Source organism: Mus musculus, chromosome 3 (genome assembly GCF_000001635.26).
Source record: "Mus musculus strain C57BL/6J chromosome 3, GRCm38.p6 C57BL/6J".
Taxonomy (NCBI): domain Eukaryota; kingdom Metazoa; phylum Chordata; class Mammalia; order Rodentia; family Muridae; genus Mus; species Mus musculus.
In genome coordinates this window covers 59,135,406-59,158,553 of record NC_000069.6, presented here as the reverse complement: position 1 = coordinate 59,158,553, position 23,148 = coordinate 59,135,406, and the positions used below count along the sequence as shown (strand labels likewise).

General features: G+C 41.5%; 2 protein-coding genes and 1 long non-coding RNA gene across 18 annotated transcripts in view; 2 read left to right on the top strand and 1 right to left on the bottom strand.

The window, feature by feature from the left end:
* The window catches only part of Med12l (mediator complex subunit 12-like), a 313,028-nt gene that overhangs the window by 159,893 nt on the left and 129,987 nt on the right, over positions 1-23,148 (bottom strand). The window lies entirely within an intron of this gene.
* Positions 4,926-12,258, top strand: F630111L10Rik (RIKEN cDNA F630111L10 gene). The gene has a single exon (NR_045641.1). It is a non-coding gene; the product is annotated as an RIKEN cDNA F630111L10 gene (long non-coding RNA).
* P2ry14 (purinergic receptor P2Y, G-protein coupled, 14) overlaps positions 5,062-23,148 on the top strand; it is a 38,870-nt gene continuing 20,783 nt past the window's right edge. Inside the window, exon 1 of the mRNA NM_001287119.1 lies at positions 5,062-5,135. The gene's annotated coding sequence lies outside the window, so the exon portion shown is untranslated. The remainder of the gene's footprint in view (positions 5,136-23,148) is intronic.

The window sequence follows — 23,148 nt, the reverse complement described above, 5'->3', positions numbered from 1 at the left end:
CTATGTCCCTCCAGTCTGTCTGTCCTCTCTTCTCTCTCCATCTCTCTTGTATATCTTTCTCTCTTGCTCCTCCTCACCAATATCATCATGACTAGCATTTTGAGCATAACATTTATTTTCTTGGGGCACATGTCCACACAACTATCCAAAGCTATAGCTCATGGGTCCAGCTACCTGAGTGAGCTGAACAAATGAAGCCGGTGCCTGAAAGATCTTTCTACAGGAATGAGAACAAATGCTTCTAGACAGGAAGAAAGGATGCTAACACCCAGCAACATTCCTTAAGTACTGGGTGTTTTTGAGAATATCAGATCCCTGGTTTAAAAAAAAAACAAAAACAACAAACCCACAATAGTTCTACATTTGATTATTCCTCTGAAGAAAGGTCTAAAGCCCAGCTTCAGCAAGTACAGCTCAGGGATTATCTCTGACGAGCCAGAAAACCAGGACGTCTGCTGTGAAACACAGAGATTCTAAATTGCTTCCCTGGAAACAATCTCTTGATCCTGGGCATGGACAAGAGGTAAAACAGAGCATCATGGCAGACAGTGTGTGAAGGGAGAGGCTGCTCAGATAGTAGCTAGAGGAAGAAAATAATCAGGGCCAAGTGCATCTTTCTACAGCCCAGTGGCCTAATTCTTCCCCAGATCCTACTTACTACCCTCTCCCAGTAAAGCCACTGGTTGGGTCAGCGGCCTTAAGATCCAAACATTTTATAAAAGACCATCAGCTCATGAGTGGGCCTTACATCTAACCAGACAGCTGCTAGTTACTGCCAACACATGAGTGCCACTCAACAGATGGGTAACTAACCATGCCTGGGACAAGGAACCTAGCCAATTCCTTAATTTTCCCAATCTAGTGAGGTTACAGATTTTACAAGAAAGTCTACTACCACCTACTTACTAGACCAGCATAATTCCTGACTACATTCTAAATCTCAACCTTATACTTACAGATAATTGTAGCTCCTAACATTCATCAAAGGAGTCTCTCTTTACAATAAATAAAGAGCATCAAAGAAAGCTATAACGAGAAATGTAGAGATTGATAGATCATGGGAAACCTACCTCCAATGGATGTACCTATATTATAACTCTTAGAAGACAAAACAGAACAATTGCAAGATCCAGGATACCAAGAAGTCTGTGAAATAGTCTTTCCAGAAATCGCTGCATCAACAAGATCTCAACAGTGCGATATCAAAAGACATGTATAAAAAATAGAGGAAGTCCTGAGTGAGTGAAGTCTGAGTTACTGTGTGCGGTGAGCATTGGTATGGCCATGTCAAGGACCCCATAGCCACAGGCTCAGAGAGATGTCAAAGCTATCCTCAAGGGACCCAGTGCAGTGCTCACAGCATGTGCAGAAAATGTCGCCGATGGTTTTCTCTCTCTGGATATTTATGGCCTGAACACTGCTCCCTTAGAGAGATTGTTCTTACTGAAACTAGCTAAACAAGCCTCCTTTTTTATCTGTATGCAATAATTGACTCCTAGTCTAGCTGTATACAAAACCCCACTTCTTTGTTTAGCTGTATAGAGTAAACACTGATTTCTGGAGTGCTATGGTTTTTCCAGCAGTGAGCCCAGTCTAGCTGATCTCAGCTTTTCTGTGTATCTGTCTGTCTTTTGTGCATCTCCTCACCATCCCCAATCATGTTCAAGTCCCCAGGATGCAGTAGACATGTTAACTCTTATGGAGGGAAAAAAACTCATGGGATCACAGCCCTTGACAAGGAACTATAAGGCAAAACTGGTGACTACTGAGAGAGGGGGAATTAGTCTATCCCAGGGTTGCTGTCCAATGTTGGTTGTCCAATCTGAAGATAACAGCCCTGAAACCCTATGCACATATATGGACTCAACTGGTTATAGTTATATATTTATGTGTGTAATTGGAGAAGAGGCTATCAGCTGGAGAGTGGGGAAGTATGGAAGGAGTTAGATGAAGAAGACGGGGGGGGGGGTAGGAAAGCAATGTAATTGTATGTCAATTTTATACATATATAAAATGTTTTTAACATCAGCTTATAACATAAGAGGGTACACATGAGCCTGCTGGAAACACTTCATATATAGTCCAAATCTGTTATGCCTTCCTGGAACATTGCAACAGCCTGTTACACATATTAACCATGGCCTTGAAAGAGTTAGGGAGAGCTGCAAGAAAATCAGCAAGCAGGGAAGCAGAAACAGGATTATCCTAAGACCCAGCATGTAGAGGCAGCAGATTTGGGCACTTCTTCCTGAAAAGTTCCTCAGGTACAGAAAGAAAAAAATCACAAGACCAGCCCTTGTCTTCTTATAGGAAGGTTCTCCAAGCAAGTGCTCCAAAAACCATTCTCGCTTGACACACATGGTCTTAAGAACACAAGACAAACAGCTAATGTATAAGTTCTTTCACAAGAACTCATATGTTCCTCTTCTACCATCCTAGGGTGGTTTTGTGTATTATCTGTTAAGGGACTCAACAGGAAGGAAGTGCTTTTATAAGTTTGCGTACCTGAGCCTAGATCCAACCCTTGTATATGGCCTCTCCTTCTGGGAACTGGGCACCGCATTTCCTATCATCCTTGTCCCACTGCGCCCACCAAAACTGTGCAACACATTATCAACTGGCGACTCACAGTTGATACTTTTCCTATATACAGTGCATTAGTTAGGCTGGTGTTCCAGCCCCCAAGCTGTTAGGATGACATGGGTATGCAAAGTACTGAAAATGGACTCTGATAAGTAAAATCAGACATGTAGAAAAGTAAGGCCAGAACATGGACTCCAGGATGCTGTGATTCAAATACTAATTCTAGGAGCTGTGAAACTGGGTGAGGGATGGAAGAGCTGTAGAGGGTTGCTAGTAAAACACTAAGAGCTTAGAGTAGTGTATGCAGAAAGAACTCAGTGTTCTCAATTCCTCTGGCTCAAGGAAACAGGAGGCAGAGAGGGAAACTCGCAAGCTCTGTGAGGAGGCGGACCCCATGTATAGAATGCCTGCACTCCACTCGACTCCCTTGCTTCCAAGGATCTACCCCTCATTTTTGCTGCGAATGACAGGGAAAACTAAATAGCTCCAGTTCAAAGAAAACACAATGCCAGGGCTGGTGAGATGGCTCAGTGGGTAAGAGCACCCGACTGCTCTTCCGAAGGTCCAGAGTTCAAATCCCAGCAACCACATGGTGGCTCACAACCATCTGTAACAAGATCTGATGCCCTCTTCTGGAGTGTCTGAAGACAACTACAGTGTACTTACATATAATAAATAAATAAATCTAAAAAAAAAAAAAAAAAAAAAAAACACAATGCCCTTCCCCACTGCACTCTTTATCAGGTATGAGGAACACTCCAGAGGAAGGTCAGGAAGGCACACGGGTACCAGAATGTAAGTGGGTGCTCATCAGACCATTGCAGTAAGCAGCATCTCACGCAATAAACCAGGGACATCTGGAGAGCTGTTGCCTGGAGACCATTAATGTCAAATCACCCTTTTAACCACAAAATGCTTACATGTGGGAGACTCTGCAATGTTCCCTGGTAGTAACTTCAATGCAGCTGATTATAAGATATCTCTCTCTCTCTCTCTCTCTCTCTCTCTCTCTCTCTCTCTCTCTCTCTCTCTCTCTCTCTCTCTCTCTTTCTATCAGAGCCAAGTAATGAGCTTCCCTCAACTAGCTCTGGTCACAAATGCCCAAGTCATAAGATGTGTAGTGATTAGGCTTGCACATGATACACAAAATAAAAATCTATACTTCTTAAGGAAAAAAATATGTGTGTCCTGGTTGCTTTTCCATTCTCAGTGTCCAGAACACTGCCTACTGCTTAGTAAGTACAGTGAATCGAAACAGTGCTTTCTGTGCAGGTGACGTAACTGTAAACGCCTAGGTTAAAATGTTAAGGCAAAAATCAATTGTAAACATAAGCTCTTAGAGCTTAATTTAGGCAACAGAACCTGAGTGAGCACATAGGAAATGTAGGAGCCTTTGGTTATCTCTCTCTTGGAGCCCCATCCACTGTTGGGGTTTCTTTTTCCTGCTCCCTTCACTCAGCATGAATGGAAGAGGGGGGTGGTCAAAGGAAAAGGATGGAAATACAAGAACTCCACAAAGAACTTTTTAGAACAGTATTAGTTACCTTTGAGTCATTTCCATATGTTCTATACCATGTATTGTTATATCATTATACATTTATGTTAAGTATTATGAGAAATCTAGAGATGATTTAAGGCACTTATGGAAGAATAAGTATAGGTTAAATGCGAATATATCACTTTTTATAAATGACTTCCTATAAGTGTAAATCTCCAGATGACGAGAGCAGCTGCGGATTTTGTTATCACGCCAAGGGAGTTCAGGAATCAGTCCTGCCATGAACACAAAGGCTGCTGTATGCAGTGCAGTGGGAAGGATATAGAACTTTAAAAACTATCACTACAGAAGCTGGAATGAACTTAAAATATGAGTTATAGCATGAACAATACAAACTTACCAAAATTTTAACAAGTGATGTGTTCATCTATACTTATGAGCTACTTGCCAGCAATAATTAAATATTTTTTTTAAATGTGGAAAAAAGAGACCAACAACAGCCCTTATGCCAAAATTCACTACCCAAGTGCTAACTCAAATTCCTAGGTAGCTCTAATACCGCCACACTCCTGAACCTGCTGTTCTCTATCACTAATAATCTCCTCTTAGGAAAGTGTGTGGCTCTTCTTGTTCCCCATTGCTTACTGCATTGAACTGTCAATGGTGAGGTTTACAGAGGAAAATCCCTGTGAGTGATAAGGAAGCAAAGGAAAAAGTAGGGAGAAGAAAAAGATGATGTGGGGGAGGGCAGGGAGATTTGGTCAGGCTGCTGTTTGTATGACTCATGGAGGGAACCAGCGGAGGACAGCCTGACACTCACGCAGATCAAAACATCTAGCCATGCCCTGCTTCCACTTTCTAGCCTTGACTGCATTCTAACTGCTCAGATGCAGTGCCCAGCCAACCCATTATCTCGTGGCTTCTGTCAAGTTCCTGATTTTTCTTCTCTTCTTGAAGATGAGGAAGAACTCGGCTTAAGTGTCCTCTGGAACCTACACTGAGACATATTCCAACATGAGTGTAGTCTGACGTGCACTACAGGAGCCATAAGCAGGTAAGGAGATTCTTCATGAAATAACCTGGGTGTGTGGATGGAAGGGTTAGGTCTGAACTGGGTTACACTGGGCAATCTTCATGTTTTACCAGTAGAGTCAGTTTGTGTTTAAAAATGGCAATTGTTTGGCACGTTAAGTATTTGTCGATGGCAATTTGGGGGTCCAAACCTTAAGTGCTCTAATTGATTATTTGGGGCTCCCAGCTGGGTTTAACGTGTCTGTAGTAATTCAAAAGAAACTTTCACAAGTGTCCATCTTGGACATTTCTACCGTGTGAAAGGACACAGAGATGGTTCTCAAAAGTAAGTTCACTGCCGTATTTCTTCTTTCAAAATTTCTCATTACGTACGAATAGTTTCTCCTTTTCTGCCACTGCACACATACACATATAACAAAACTGTGTCTGTTTGAACGCATAGTTACACAGAGAGGAGCTTTTAGCTTGGTCTTGCTGGGAAAGTTAATCCTAATTGCATCTAATAAAATTTGTATTTATTCTTAAGGAAGCTTAAAAACCATATATCTTCATATCCTATACATAGCAAAAATTTACATTCATTAGAAACTTAGTTTATAAATAATCAGTTAAACTCCTTAAAATGCTTGAACTAGTTTCAATTCAACACGTAGGGCGGAGCATGGATCTAGTGTCAGTGCACTCAGTGAGCCCATGCAAGCCACCTAGATTGTTTTGTTTACTGCTGAGTTTTTGGAAGGTTTTTTTTTTTTTTTCTTTTTTTTGGTTGGTTGGTTGGTTGGTTGGTTTTTGCTTGTTTTGTTTTAGGAAATTTAATCCTATGGAGGAAATAAGAGTAAAAAAAAACAACTTACACGTTTATCTTTTTTTAAATATACAAAATCAAAAATACATTTCAAGACTAAATCATCTAAATCCTAACTTGAAATATCAAAGTAACATTTTAAGTTCTATAAACACATAAAACCTTATACTTTAATAAAACTTATAAATACATACAAGCACACGTGTACAGTTTCACATGTGTAGATGTACATATAGCACACATGGTTATACCTGTTAAACCCAAAGAAGAAGAGAGGAAACACCAAGCTGCTCAGAGCTTCAGTCAGGGGAATCGGGCAGCCTGTGGGAAGTGAGCTACCATTTGCTGCCCTGTAGCAGCAGCAAGAGGAGGAAGCAGGACCCGAAGCCCTGAGCGGCTACCTGAAGGCAACAGAGCTGACCCTATCAGGATCTAAATCCCCTGCATGCTATGAGGCCGGCCCTGCCGCTGGTGCCCACAGACAAACGATTTCAATCTGCTTTACCCTGCGATGGCTTCACTTGCTTCCTGTTCTGCCTCATAATCTACCAGTTATCCACGGGTCACCACGCCCTCCCACGCTCCTCCATCCACCCTTAGTCATGTATTTTTAGGATGTTTTGTTTTTTTCACTAAATTATCACTGACAACTTTCAAAAAAATTATCATCATAGCGAGGACACAGTAGTAAGGAGAAACATCTCTCAAAGTAGTCGTAAAAAGGGACAAATAGTTAATGTTAGTACCACAAGGTACTAAGTACTAGGTACTAAGTAACATCCTGAGTACCTGATCCACCAAGCTCCCTAAACCTCATGCCGGTTTTCAATGCCACAAAGCATTAATCCAGATAATATCTGTGAAGTCATTAACAGCCTAATATATGAAGGAAGTATAAAGTAAATGAGGGATAACACTCCTGTTTTCAATGTTCTCATAGAGATCAGGATCATTGGGAAAACGACCATTATACAACAGATCATTAGAACACATAGCCCATGGGTCGGCATGTCATCCCACCTAGCGATTAATGGTAATACCTCTACAGGATTTTCAGTTCTTTTTAATATTCATGTACAAGGCAATCCCTGATGAAGCTGGAATAGGTGATTTGAGATTCACTTACTCACGAGTTATACTGACATTTGCATGTGTGGCCTACTAATAGGTTGCCTAGAAGGTTGTCATTCAATCTACCCTACCTGGTAAATAAACAAATGCTTAAAAAACAAGTACCCAGCCCCTCTCCACGTACTGCATTAGCTCTGGGGTAATTAAGCTCTGCACTAGTCTTTAGCACAAGACAGTGGGTGAGGAAGGAAAAGATCATTGGACAAGATACTTCCTATGGTTCAAGATGCTTCTTGAACTCAACTTGCTGAATACAATAGCAAAGATGGTTTGGAGACAATGTTCACTCTAGTAGATGCTTTTAGAATGAACTTAGTTGTTGAGGCTTCTCTAAGCCTAAATCTCTGATAATTCAGAAGTCAGATTCATTGAACCAGGCTCCAGCATTTCCCTCAAGTGAGTAGCAAAGGAGTTATCTTGGTCTCTCAGCATGAGCAGACTCTACAATACCAAGAACGAACCAGTCTGAGGAGATATAAGACACTAGCACATTTTACTATGGGCCTCTGTGCTTCCAAAAGACCATCTAGTTGAAGAGAAGAAATAAAAAGAAATAAAATTTACATCAACTGAAAATTATGAGTTCAAGAGTGCCAAGTAGGTTTAGGTCAAGTTCTCAAAGGATAGGCCCATGAACCGCACTAGTAAACTTCTTTGATGTGCAATATTTGACCCTAGACCCACTGACCCAGAAACTCTAGGGATAGAACTCTACAGCCTATGTTTGAACAAGTCCTACTGGTAGTTCTGAAGTACAAATTTGAGCTTCAAATGTAGAGTGATCATACAAATAACATACATACCAGTTAACTGCGCAAACTTGTAAATAGTGCTTTCTTTCTATTTCAAAGTGCCTGGTCACCTATTGTCAAACTGAGTGCTTTCATGAGAAACAGCATACTACTTGGGATTTCAAATTAGCTGTGAGTCTACTGTGATACCCATAGTACTTATGAATGTAAAAAAAAAAAAAAAAAAAGGAGTACTGTCTCATGATACTGTTTTTCCTATGGGGTTGTAATCCCCTTCATCTCCTTCATTCCTTCCCCTAACTCTTCTTCCATTGGGGGCCGGGCTCAATCCAATGGTTGGCTGTGACTATCTGTGTATTAGTTGGGTGCTGGCATAGTCTCTCAGGGTAGAGCTGTATCAGCAAGCTCTTATTAGTATCAACAATAGTGTGTAAAGTCTAGTTTAAATTCTCAGCATACTGAGCAACATACAGTCAACGGATAAAACAGATGTGCTTCCTCCCAACACACAATTCCCCCAACCAGGTCTTTAAAACCCCCTTTATTAAAACTTCTGGCTCCTCCTTGTGGTTCAGATAGCATCCTAGAAAAGGAGCTCACTAGTAAATAAATTAATTATCCTTCTAGTAACAACTTGGCTCTAACAACACACAGGAAAGCCAGGTTTACCATGAGGCTTCTCAATCCACCTGCACTTTTAATGTTAAAGTCACTGTTTGGTGTCTAATAATCCATTTCTGTTTTCTTTGAAAACTTCTGACTGTACCCAGCCTAAATTAAACTGCTAGCTCTTCACTCTCCACAGAAGTCAGCCATCTGCTATTTGTGAAAAGCTTGTTCTAGCCCTGTCTTACTTGTCAGGTTCCTGACTGCTCATCCTTCAGATAAGAGAACAGCAGAGTGGGTTGGTGGTTTCTATCTAATTACAGAACATCTGGGGTTGAAGTTAAGGTTTCAGAGAAAAAAGAAAAAGATCAGCTGTGAGACATATGGGAGCTGGCCCAGAAGAGCTGTTGTGTTGGTGTGCCCATTGTGGCAAGTACTGAATGTTTGCTTTTTGTGCACACATTCTAAGGGTAATGAAGGAACTGAATTGAATTTCATGCTATACATGCTGATTCCTTATCACGTGACAGCCACAATTCCAGATGCTACAGATGCTCTGCATGAAGAATGTCCTCTAGACCCCGTTCTAATGGGTCACACTAAGCCTTACTTTTATATAGCCAACGCTCGTATTTTAGTACTATCTTTTAAGTCACACCAATGATGTTTGAGCATATAAATTCTTAACACACATTTTTACTAACTTTAGAGAAATTTGGAGGAGATTTGGAGGAGAATCTAATCTCAATACAAGCCAGTTAATATTTGTGGGCTTGTTGTAGCCCTTACAGCTCTGTATTTACTAATAACCAAAAGAAAATATAGAAAAATGGGCCTTGGGCTTTAGTGTTCAATATCCTCGTCTTCTCCTACTCCTGAAACTTTCTACCCAAGGACTTAATTGCCTGCAAGCACCACCTTTACAGAAGTGAAAATAGGAAGGGAAAGGTTGGGGTCTCACAGGAAGAGAAAACCTAGGGCCAGGTGTCCCCTGCTGTCACCAAGTCTGCGAGATTGACTGCAGCAACTGCCCTCTTCACTGGTGGCACGAAAGCAAACTGGTTAGCTAAGAAGAGAGTGAGTAACCAAAACAGGCTTGGAAGGAGCTATTTCTGGAAAACAAATATTTTTCTTAAGCTATATTTTAAACCTTGTGTGTGTGTGTGTGTGTGTGTGTGTGTGTGTGTGTGTGTGTACACAAATATGGATGAACTACATGAAGGTAAGAGGACAAAGTGTGGGAGTTGATTCTCTCCATCCAACATGTGGACCCCAGGGATAGAACTCCAATTAACAGGTTTGGCAGTAGCCACACTTACCCACTGAGCCATTTTGTTAGCCTTTAAATGGGTTCTTTCCACTTTGAACACACAATGCTATTTACTGCTCAATCTTTTGATATTGTGGCAAAGCCTTTTACTGAATAACTGCAGATCTGCATTGATTTTCTTCCCTACAAATGTAGCACATTGTCAGTTTAGTCTGGTTCCTTAGTATATTTCAAATAGTGAGAGGGTGTTTTAAACAACCAAGGAGCCACATGAATAAAATAACTCAGACCCAGATTAGATTTTAAGTCCCTGAAGAGAAGTAATTATGTTTGTAACAGTTAATTTTCCCAGACAATGGGTAGAAAGAAGGAAAGCCTTATATCACACTGGCAACAACAACAATCTGAAGTTGTGGCTAAAGTCCCTCTCCGTTGAGCCATCTTGGAGAAGGCACAGTGTTCAGTGCTTCCTAACAGCCATACAGGTGTGCATTCTAGAATCATATTCTCTAGCCTTAAATCCTGACTACACCACTTAGATTGATACAATCTCCACCATGCTACTCCTTGTCTGGTATCCCTTGCCTGGGTATCATGCAGAGTAAATGAGTTAATACATAATATCCCTGAACAGTTTTAGCCCTGACATAGAAGTCAACCTCTGCATACTGATGCCAGCGCCATCATTTCCTCTCTCAATGAAATAGTGCAGCAGTCCAAGATGATTACAAGAACAAAAGAAGCCAAAATTATACAACCGAGTTACTTCTGACTACTTGTTTTATGCATTTATAAAAGTAGATTAAATAGCTGTTTAGAAGAGTCATTATAACAATTATCAGATATCTAGTACAGAATTAAGTTACGTATTATAGTTCTTAACACACACACAAAATCTATACCATGGCTCTTACTGCAATTTCACACATAAAAGATACCCCTTTCTCTGCATCTATCACAATTCAGGCAGATTTCCTTCCCTGACAATGCAATGTATAAAAAAGCACATGGCATAACTTGGAAAAACTTAATATTACACTAGGATATTAGAACAGGAGATCAAAACAGGGAGCAAGTGAGTGCTACATCAAAGGAGGGAAATAATGCACAGATCCAGGAAGTTATAGACTGGTATATGGTCTAGAGAACTGATGTGCTTAGTAAGTAAACAAAGCAGCAACTAGTGTCCTTGAGAACCCCAGAACGCGCTTACCTGACTTGTAACACTGTCTCTCTGACCCCTGTAACACTGTCTCTCTAACCCCTGACATGCTGAATGACTTGTTGCCCCTTCCAAAGTCCACATCTTTGTACAGCCTGTCTTTTTCTGAGTGCTCAGGCATTAGACACACTCCAGCATCTCTACCATCTTTCATATATGTATAGCATGTATAGCACAAGCTAGGAAAGACCTTCATTCCAATTATATTCAATTACATTCCAATTCTATCGCTAGAGCTTGGTTCACCAGCAATTACACTGCATTTCCCTGTTACCACACGATACCTATTTCCCTGTGCCTGAATTCTTTCGATTACGTTTTGAGATTTAATCAGTTTACTGACATGTATAAGTCCCTGAGTGGTGTTCATTTCTGCTAGCATGTCACAATTTATTTTTATTTTGTATTCATGTGCAACTCTTGATGCACATGTGGCTTGCTCCCAGGTCGGGGCTACCTAAGAAAAGGTTTTACAATCATTGTAGTCATGCTTTGTAAAGGTAGCATACACTTTCATTTCTCTTGGGTAAAGAAAAAGGGTAAAATTACTAGGCTTGATTACAAGTCACAAAGTAGATACCCTGTTTTACACTCATAACTAGATATACATTATCAATACTCAACTGACTTGTCAATTCGTAGTATTCTAAGGTTTTTATGGGGAACTTGGGGAAAAATTCTGAGGGTTAGAAACTACTTTTTCATGTCTTTTTTTGTAGTAGTTATGTCTGTTTAAAAAAATTTTTTTAAGGTAGGATTTCAAGTCTGACTTACAATCTAGCTAAAACTGGCCTGGAATACTGCCTTCTTTCTCTGCCTCCAAAGAGCTGGCATTCTAGGCAAGTGTGTCACATCCAGATAGGCTGCTGTCATTTTAATCTCCATTTCCCTTCAAGAAGGCTGTACCTCTCGCCATATGTTCCTGGGTCAAACAAAGCTTGTGAATTGTTTCCTTAGTTTCTCATCTGAACTCTGGTGTTTTCAATAAACTTGGTAAGAAAGGTTCTATAAGTACTTAATTTATTTTTACCAGAGATATAGAGAATATTAGTTTCTTTTCTGTTGCTATGATACAACACCAGACCAAGGCAACTGTAGTTCCAGTCCCACCATCATGGTGGGGGCATGGCAGCAGGCAGGAAGGTGTGACAGTAGTGTCTAATGGAATGCAAAAGTCTAACTTTTTATAAGGCACAATGATACCTTTTTCTTTTGTCATTAGAATATTTTGCATCCTAAAAAATCAACTATCCACATTTGGAAAGATATTCTGTTTTTTTTTTTCCTAGAAGCATTGCTGTTCCAGTTTTACATTAAGTATACAATGTATCTTGAATTAGTTTGCTTATAACCATCTGCAAAAAAAAAAAAGCTTTATAAGAGATAACTGATTCATAAGTATTCTGTAGGTCAGAAAACTGTATTTTCTGATGGAAAACAGTCTCTAGAAGGGTACATGTTCAGCCCAGTGACAACCTGTACAGAGAATACAGAAGCCAAACACAGGATGAAGGCTTAGAGAGATGACACTGCAGTTAATCGGCTTGCTGCTCTCACAGAGGACCCAAGTTCTCAGCATCCATGCCAAGAGAATCACTCCTGCAAATAACGCCAACTCCAGGGGATTTAACACACTCTTCAGGAACATACTCACTCACATGCACACACAAACACACCCACTAATAAAAAGGACACACATACATTTTAGTCAGGCATGGTGGTGTACACCTTTAATTCTACCACTTGGGAAGCTGAAAGGAACAGATCTCTGAGTCTAGCCTAGCCTACATACAGCAAGTTCCAGCCAGACAGAGATACAGTGAGACTTCATTTAAAAAAAAAAAAAAAAGATATATATAAAAACAAAAACAACAAGGTAACAACCTAGAAGCATCTCTTTAGAATGAGAGCCATGCTGGCCCCACCCCAGGATACGCTTCTCTGAAGACTGGGAAGACAAAGTCCCTGCCAACTTAGAACATAAAGAGAATCGTTTCCGCTATTCAGATAAAGATATCATTATTCACAGAACATGTTAAATTAGAACATTTCAAGCCATTTCCTCAAGATTAACTATGAAGGTAGAAGCCCTGTAAGAGTGAAGTATTCATCTCCACTTCACTGGGTTTTGGAAAAGATAATATATTTAGTAGAGTACAAGAACACACACACAAAGAGAAAACACTGCTCTACAGAGCTGTATTTTGACAGCTGTTTCCTTGTACTGAGCTTGTTTAGTAGGGTTCACGTCTTATCCCAATTTGGAGTTTGGCTTCTTGCACTACATGGGAAGCTGTTATGGGAAACACTAGAGAGCAAAGGCCCATAAACTTGTGCGTAAACGAGGCTGCTGTTTTCTTTCTTTCTTTTTTTATTAGATATTTTCTTTATTTACATTTCAAATGCTATCCCGAAAGTTCCCTATACCCTCCCCCGGCCCTGCTCCCCTACCCACCCACTCCCACTTCCTGGCCCTGGCATTCTCCTGTACTGGGGCATATAAAGTTTGCAAGACCAAGAGGCCTCTCTTCCCAATGACGGCCAATTAGGCCATCTTCTGCTACATATGCAGCTAGAAACATGAGCTCTGGGGGTACTAGCTAGTTCCTATTGCTGTTCCACCTACAGGGTTGCAGACCCTTTCAGCTCCTTGGGTGTTTTCTCTAATTCCTCCATTGGGGGCCCTGTGTTCCATCCTATAGATGACCGAGAACATCCACTTCTGTATTTGTCAGGCACTGGCATAGCCTCACTCGAAACAGCTATCAATAGCTCTCTGAACTAATATTTCTTCAAGAAAACTTCAAGTAAACTGCTCAGGAGGAAGGATGGAAGATAGGATGGAACTGTATCCTGTGAGCCTGAGCCTGTCCATTTAAAAGAAAGAATGGAGTAAGGCGTTTAATTTTCTGTTTGCAAGTATTCCAACTATCAGTATTTTCTTAATAGTAGCTATTTTTATGCCTTTCTTTACATACAATGGGAAATCCTTTTCATAGCCAAAGGGCAAAAAGTAAAAAAGAAGAAAAGAAAAGGTTATTGTTTTCAGTCACATATGTTTTATGAAGTATTTCATCATTTCAGTCAAAATAATTTGTTTTTAAACAGTATAAGCTTCCATGCAGGAAATGTACTTGAATGAGCTACCCCCAGGATAAAACTAATTCATTACTATTAACTATCAAGGACATCTAAGTGTCCTGTAGCATCCTGAATCATGGTGCAAACACTCCAGAAGAGGCTGGGGTTGGCCTTGTTTCCCAGAGCCAAGTACCAAAGCTTTGCTCCTGGTGCCAGAACTCCCTTCCAGCCATTGGTCTGTGTCGCTTGCTCATTCACTGCACCATTTACTTAAACACTTCCAGAACATAAAAAAATTAAACAATTAAGTAGCAAAAAGTAGGTAACAATGTATCCCCATCTCATATAGGTAACACTAATGTGGAAATCAGAAATGTAACAAAGACAAATTATTAAATGGGTACTTTTACTAATAGAATTCTAACCTATATGAATTGTGTTTGATGAGTATGTTTACTCACTCTGTTTTCAATGTGCTTTGTATATACATACATATATATACACATATGTAGATTAAACATGCATGTACACCTACAGACACACCTATATATGTGTTAACCCAAAGTTTCTCTTTGTGGAGACTTCAGGGCACATCAATGATAGGATCACCTAGCGTCATGCTGTCTCTGTGTGTTATGAGGGTATAGCCGCTACTGGGAACCAAAGCCGGGACTCTGTGCATGCTAAGCACATGCTCTAACATGGAGCTGCATCTCCAATGCTCTTGTTTTTATTTCATTCGACTATTTTGAATACTAGAAAACTGAGGCTATGAAGAAAAATCTCATTAACAGAAATCCAGTGGGCCCTTATAAAACAGTATATAGAACCATCATTATAATATATTTCCAAGAGCAATACAGTACCACAAAGAAAAGCACGGGGGTGAAAGGGGGGGGGTGCTAAACTGAGGGCGGGAACCTGGAATTACATCAAAGAGCCCCTGTGCATCCTGTCCAGGAGACCCTAAGCTGCTGCAGAGAAGTGAAGTCGAAACACAGTCAAGCCTCCTTTGTCTTTTCTGCCACCTTTAATTCCTAGAGTCACAAGAGAGGGTTCTACGGCTTTCCCTGGGCCCCTGAAAATGGCATATACACTTCAAGTTTGGAGGTATTTCAACTCATTTTCATCTGTCAGGAGAACTATACCTGTATATAAAACACACCAAACTAGAAGTTTTCCTGGTGAGGCCAATCCCGTTGTCCCCCTGGAGCACTGTTTAGAACGCCCTCAAGCTCGTCTCACACTAACCAGCTTTATGCTTCCTATTCAAAGGAGAGAATTCCTCAATGTACATATTCTACAGAAATATTACCACTGGTCTGAAGGAAGGTAGGATATATGGGTGGGAAGGACCTACAAGGGTACCCTTAAGAAGATAAGAACGAAGTCTCAAAAGCGTTTTAGGATGTAAGAAAAATAAACAAGTCTCAGCAGGTAGGTGCTAGGCAAGGTTTAGTGGCCGGAGCCTTTCACTGGAGGACTAAGGCAGCAGAGGCAGAGGATCACTATGAATAGGAAGCCAGCCTGCTCTGTACATTACACTTCAGGGCCAGCTAGGTTTTCCCATGAGCCGTGGTCTTAAATAAACAGGTAGTGTGCTGAAGGGTACGGAACCAGTCCCTGGGATTTCTGCTTCCTTGGAAAAATCTTAAGAGATTCCAAATCTGCCTTTGAAAAAAGTAGACAGACTCAGTTTCTCTAACCTTTTCATTTTGAAAGAGTATATACAGACATGTACAAGTATGCAATATAGTAGGTATGTAAATGCAGAATGGCACATGCCAAAACTTACATGAGGAGGTCCGAGGATAATATCCAGTGTTCTATCTTGCTTGCAAATGTTTTTTTTTTTTTTTTTTTTTTTTGTAGTTTTTCCACTGTGTATGCCAGGTTAAATGACCTTTGAACATCCAAGGATTCTCACACTTCTACTTCCAATCTCCCCACAGGGGTACAGGGATCATAGAGCTGTCGTTTACATCTCTTCTAGGGATTCAAACTCAGTCTCAAAACCATAGCATCAAGCATCGTAGTCTAGAAGTATCTCACTCCTCCTCCACCCTTCTTCATTCATTCTGAGCACTGTGTTGGGTATTACTCTATGACACTGGTCCAATTATCACCAGGCTTAGGATCCTGGAGAAAGCCCTCCAATAAACAAACAACTAACAACAACAAGAATAGCTCTGAGAAGATTACGAAAGCATAAAACGGCCATCGGCTTCCCAGGGTGGACCATTTGGGACACTTTAATATCACTATGTCAGAACCTGGTTTGTGATAACAGCGTGCTGTCGTGCAAAGAATGGGGGTCAGAAGCGTGACGCGGTGCAGAGAGCAGATCCAGGAAAGGTTGAGGGCCTCTTGTAATGGAAACGGTAAAGCCTCTCATTAAAAGAGAGAACTCTGCTGCAAATCTAAAGCCCACCAGCCTGAGCCATTCTTCTTATCAGGGAAGAAACCTGATAACAGTAAACATATAAGGAACCCAGTAGAATGACTGTCCCCAAAAGCTAAGAACTTACAGATGTCAGCAGCTCTCTGCAGTTCTGAAGTGCCACTTCTGAGTTCTTTTCCTACAGATAGGGTAACTTTCCAACTCTCTCCTCCAGGAACTACAAATCTGCTGCCCTGCCCTCAGGCATCTCCCTCCCTCCTTCCTTTCCTCTTTACAGGGACTCTGCATTTCCTCCTAGAAAAATCTGACTCCACACCCCAGTAGCCATTTTTGTACTGAGCAAGTGGGCTGGGGGCAGGAGACACTGTAGGAACCATGTGTATGAGAAGTCAGTGGAGAGTGCTATGAATACGACATGCAGACCAAAACAGAGAGCTCTGAGATGAGGCAAGCAGACAGGAAAAGTACAGGAGAATTTCCAAGGCATGGCGACATCCTTGGTGGGAGGTCAGGGGAAGGACACATCACCAGAAAGGGAGGCAGAGACAGTTTGGATAAAGGATACAGATAGTGTACTGGCTAGTTTTGTGTCAACTTGACATAGCTGGAGTTATCACAGAGAAAGGAGCTTCAGTTGAGGAAATGCCTCCATGAGATCCAACTGTAAGGCATTTTCTCAATTAGTGATCAAGGGGAAAAGGCCCCTTGTGGGTGGGACCATCTCCAGGCTAGAAGTCTCAGTTCTAAAAGAGAGCCGGCTGAGCAAGCCAGGGGAAGCAAGCCAGTAAAGAACATCCCTCCATGGCCTCTGCATCAGCTCCTGCTCCCTGACCTGCTTGAGTTCCAGTCCTGACTTCCTTTGGTGATGAACAGCAGTGTGGAAGTGTAAGCTGAATAAACCCTTTCCTCCCCAAGTGCTTCTTGGTCATGATGTTTGTGCAGGAATAGAAACCCTGACTAAGACAGATAGTGTGAGGAGAATGTGGGGTAGGAGCAGCAGTCATACAGAGCCATGTAGGCTGGCTCTGAAACCTGGATTTCATCCAATGACCGTGAGTCAATCATAGCCCCAGAGAGAGATGGAAAACAAGAAGGAAAACTAGAAGACTCTTTTCCTCGCTGTAACTGAAGGAAGGTTTTCAGTAAGTATACACAACCTAAGCAGGAGCAGTCTTACTGGAAACACATGGGTTACATCCGATCCCTATACGAAAACCCTCTATGCTGGCCAGGGCTCGGCTAAGAGAAGGATGCTTTGTGCAATCATAAGCCAACTACCAAGTTTCTGCTTAAATTTCCTAGACGGTGAGAAGTCTTCAATCAAAGCCTTTTCCTTAGCTGACAAAATGCATTGGATGCTATTGCTCTCCTTGGTAGAGAGTCCAGTTCCTGGGACAGGACATCCAATGATGACTTAAACTTGACACTGTGTGAGCACAGACTCTTTGAAGTACATCAAACAAATATTTTCTAAATAAGGGAGCAGATCACGGCAGTTTTGTATGGACAAAAATCAAAGTCTAGCCTTGGAAGAAGAAAGCAGGAAGGACTGGCTCCACCTGAATTCTTCGATTGACATCAGCAACTCAAAATAAAACGGGAGAGCTTCTAGGCCTCACAGAGAAAAGTCACCCAGAGGGTGGGATAGGAGAATGCAAGAGACTCCACTGGGCCCATGACTTTCTGTTTAAACTCTGCTTTCTGACAGCTGGACACACTAACATCAACACTGCTGTGTGGGTATTACCTCTCTGAATTCTTTCCACAACCCCATGGGATACAGAGATTTTTCTGAGAGTTTACTGATGCATAGAGAACCTTCCCCAGTGACTTTGCTGAGGAGCAGGGATGGAGTGAGTGCTGGAGCCTCGCAATTCCAACCCTTAACCTCTGTACTGTATTCATCCCTAGGAAATGAGCTCTTGCTCACAGGGTACGTTAAACCAAGTTGCTCTTGGATTCTTTCTTTCTAACACCATTAAAGGAAGCATTAAAAGTCCCACTTAAATATTCTAAGAAAAAGATCTAAGGAAACCCAACTAATGATGATCTTTTAAGGCTGTGAGAGTTGGCAAAGTTGATATGACCCACGCTGCCATTAAACTCAAGAGCGAAGTCCAGAATAACTTCACAAAGGAATACTATTTAAAAGCAGTGACTATTTTGTCAGCCCTTGTTAGGATGATGAACTGTGAGCATCACATTTGTTTATTTCCTGCTGGTTCAAGATGCTTATAAATTTCCAGCACTAGAAATGTAGTGTCACACAGTTCAAACTCAAGCAGCTGCCCAGAATTTTTGGGCAAGTTGAAAGGATTCCAATGTTCTCATTGTTTGGGTAGCTCCACAGGCTCATCCCATTGGAATGAACACAACTGCAGGTGACTCACTACATGGCACTGAGCTGGCTGTCTGGCTGGCTGTCTGGCTGTCTGTCTGTCTGTCTGTCCTAGAAGCCCAGGCCTGTTGCTGATCTACTCTGCACCCTCTCCCACCATGCAAACATATTGGGCTCCTCATTGATCATGCTGACAACCACACAGGGCTTTTCTCCCCTCCACCCCCCATCCCCAACTCCCACCCACCCACCATCTGTTCCCACAAAGCCCTGGGGATGAGGACAAATAGTGGCCATAGATGCTGGGTGCGAGTAACTTAGTATATTACAGCAACAATGACACCTTAGAGAAAAAAAATAGTCATTTTACAAGACAAAGAAGGAAGTTATCACTCTTTAAGGATTAAGCGCTAACGTTCCTACTGGTCCACACTGAGTGCTTTGGAAGATGTCATTAAAAACAGGCTCTAAAAAGATGTTAGACCTAGGGTCAAAGGAAATGAACAGTGATAATAAGCTTGTGATGTGTTCTCACAGCAAGGACATGGGGTCAAAGGAAATGAACGGTGATAATAAGCTTGTAATGTGTTCTCACAGCATCAGTCAAACAATTTCCTCAGGCTCCTTTCTCCACTTTCACAAAGAAAGCCTGAACGATTCATACCCAGCAATAGACTTGGGACCTTACACCCGCCCGGAACCGTCCCAGGCCAACCCGTACAGGGAAGTGAGCCGAAGGCTGTGCTTGACCGATGACATGCAAAGTGTTATCAACACATCTGGGTACACACACACATGCACACATATACATGCACGCACGCTCACTTTATGGAGCTTATAAATCTCACTTATATATCATAATGAATGTGTTTATCACACAGCAAAGCTGGGATTTGTTTCCCAAACATTAGAATTAAGACCTAAGATTTAGAGAAAGCAAAGCTCAGCAGAGGAGAAACCACAGTAAAACAGAGTGGAGGAAGAAATGCGGGGTAACCACTGTAGACCCAGATATCTTTTTGGAAATGTCATGGACTTTTCAAGTAGTAGATGAAAGAATCCAACAGAATATTTATACTTCAAACGTTTTCAGCAAAGTGGTTCCCAGTACACGTCAACACAGGATTACACCAGCACTCACTATATAAGAGGAGACAGCTCAGAACTGCCTTAAAGTTCATCTAGGCATCAGTGAAATGCTGAGCTTTCAAAATATTTTAGTTTTCATAGATCCTATTCCAACTCTCCAGTCTACTCATCCTGGCGTGAGCATGTCCCCTGGTTTGCCCAGGATACCAGTTGTACTTCTAGGGTTTCACACTCCCAAATGTCCCTGGTATAAACTCACTCTACTTTTTTTGATTGGTGAGGCCTTGGATGGATGGATGTTTTCATTTCATTTTTAATCCATATATCACACCAGAAAAATACTCTTTAATCTTATAGGCACAAAGAAAACATATTCCTGCTTCCAACAGAAAGACAGATGCTATGCTCACAGCCACTGAAGTCCACAACAGGGCAAACAGACACAGTCAGAGTGGAAATAACACCATGCTAGGTGAATTTCAGCCCATTTACTAACACTCCTTCTTCTTCTTCGTATATTTAAAATGCCAAGTGCTAAATGGTCTTAAAACCATTTTAATAAATGTATTTAATACTGATAATAAAATTATACAATAATCATCTCCATAAATGTGAAAGGTGCACATATGCATCACTGGGACGAACATGCTGGTCTCATTCTAAAACAATGGCATTTTCAGAACAAACACAGCTTCAGACTATTTCCCATAGCCTCAGAGAATCACAATAATACTTGGGGCAGCAAGCAGGCAGCATCCTCAGGAAAAGGTGTAAGTTCATTTACTTCATCTATGGGTCTTTTAATTTTAAAAAAGGCTTGGAGTGTTTCCTCAAAACAAAGGTGCTCACCTAGTCTACAGGCTCACACGCAGACACGCGTGCATCCACTCATACATTGTCTTAGGCACACTTTAGAATGCTGCAGGAAGCGGTCGAGGAAATGAAAAATTAAGAGAAAAGATCCTGAACTCTTCATCACAATGAAAGCATAGCAGAGTCCTTTGGGCATCTCCACAGCATCCCACCATCTCTATCCATCCAGCCACTCCGAGAATCCACTCCCCAAAGCACCCTCCCAAAGTAGCCTGCAAGTAGCAGCCTGAGGGTCTAGAAACCTTCTCTAGACCACAGCCTTACTCCTAACTTGCTTGGCGATCTTTATGATTCATCTCATGGTGGCTTTAAGCAGTTTTGTGCCTCTTGATTCAGAAGGAGTCACATAAAGTAACCTGTAAAGGCAACAGAGCAACCCAAGGACAAAGAGTGAAGTGCTAGGATGCTCAAGTTGTACCTATGCTATCTAGGCACATCAAACACAGAGTTTCTGGGTCAGTGAGATGGCTCAGAGGGTAAAGAGATTGCTAAATAAGCCTGATGACTTGAATTCGGTCCCTGGAACTCAGGGAAAGGTAGAAGGAAAAAACTAATCCCACAAAGTTGTTCTCTGACCTCCACTTGTACACTATGACATATACACACACACACAAGTACACACATGCACACGTGTGCACACACACGCACACACATACACGCACAAGGAAAGAGAGAGACAGGAGTGGCAGAAATAGATAGTATTTTAAAAAAATAGAGCTTCATGTCAGGAAAACTGAAATTTAATCCAATATGAATGTGTGTGTACATATACATATGCTTAAAGGAAATGAGAAGAAGGTAGTGAACTGATCCATAAACAGAAGGTGGTCTAAGCACTACCCTGAAAAGCAGTGTTGTGTTGAGCCATAAACATTATATTTAATTGCCATTTCAAAGCCATGCTTTCTTAGGGGAATCATTCATTACCTCTTAGACATGGTAGGTGACCCCGCAACACATTTCTTCATCATTTCTTCACATGGTAATCTATACTGAGGAAGGGCAACACATATTTGCTCTTCTACATGCCCAACACTCACAATGTTCCTCACAATGATGTCCTGAAGTGGCTACCGTCACTACTTTTTGAATAAGGGGTCATCTATAAAGAACTGAATACTTTTTGAATAAGGGGTCATCTATAAAGAACTGAAGCACAGAGGAGTTAAGTAGTGCCATCAAGCACACACCACTCCATGTCACCAAGAGAGCTTTCTAAGTAAAATAAACTTATTCTGGAATCTGTGCTCCTAACGGCACAAACATGTTTCCTCTCAGATCACTAAGACTACAGGTCAACAAATGCTTCAACTGTCTGAAAAAAAAAATCAGTATGCAAGAGCAAGATCCTGTGAGTGTTTAAACTTCAGCAAGCCAACTGGCAGGAACACAAGGGGCTTACACTGAAGCTGAAGATTAAAAGCAACAGAGAAAGAGGAGATGCTCACATCCTGGACCACATCTCTTAGCAACCACTCCAAGTGGTTCTGAGCAAACAGATGGAAAATGTGAGCATCTCCAGTGCCCACTTTTCTCACAGGATACTGTTGTTAGAGGAGGCATCCTCTTCGTTTTCTTCTGCTGTCTCCAACAGAAGACCAAGTGATTTACCCTAAGCCCCTCACAAGCCACAAAGACTTTGCACATGGACCTAACCTGATCTGGAAAAAAAAAGTGCAAAATTATTTAGTAAATTCAAGTGTTGCTTCCCCCACTGATCCATGGGGGAGAAAGCTGTCTGGCAGGGTCTCCCATACTGCGCAGATAGATACTACAGCCACACACATTTCAGCAAGGAAACAGTAGTGTGCCAGGAAAACTGTAACGGCCCATAGTACTATCAAGAGCCCTGGCTTTTACAGATCACCTATTTCAGCTAGACATTTTAGTAAGACAGGGCAACATGCTTCCTGTGAACGTTCTAGCAACCATAAGGGGGGAAGCAGCACTGTTTTACAAGAGGAAAGAGATTTAGAGAAAGAGCACAAAAGGCACATGTTCCTCTCTAACTCAGGACTTGGGTCAACCTTTGAATCCAAACGGGATGGCTGTCAGCAGCAGACAAGTTCCACACAGGAAGGGAAGGATGAGAAAAGGTAGTTTGGAAGCACTCCCACAGCATGTGGAAGACTTTACAAAGCCACAGTGATTACAAATGGCTAAAAGCAAACGACCTAAGACCAGGCAACGACAAGGTTTCTGCAGGAAAATAGAGAAGATGATTAACCACAAGGATTTGTCAACACAAGTTTCTGTTGAGATGTAACACTAAAAAGCCCCGATCCGATGATGATGATGATGATGTGTGTGTGTGTGTGTGTGTGTGTTTGTGTGTGTGTATGTGTGTGTGTGTGTGTGTGTGTGTCTGTGCCTCTGTGTGTATGTGTGTGTGTAAATGAACTGAATTAAATACTTCTAGCTGAAATGCAGTATTAAAATATAAGCATAACATTTTACATACATGCTA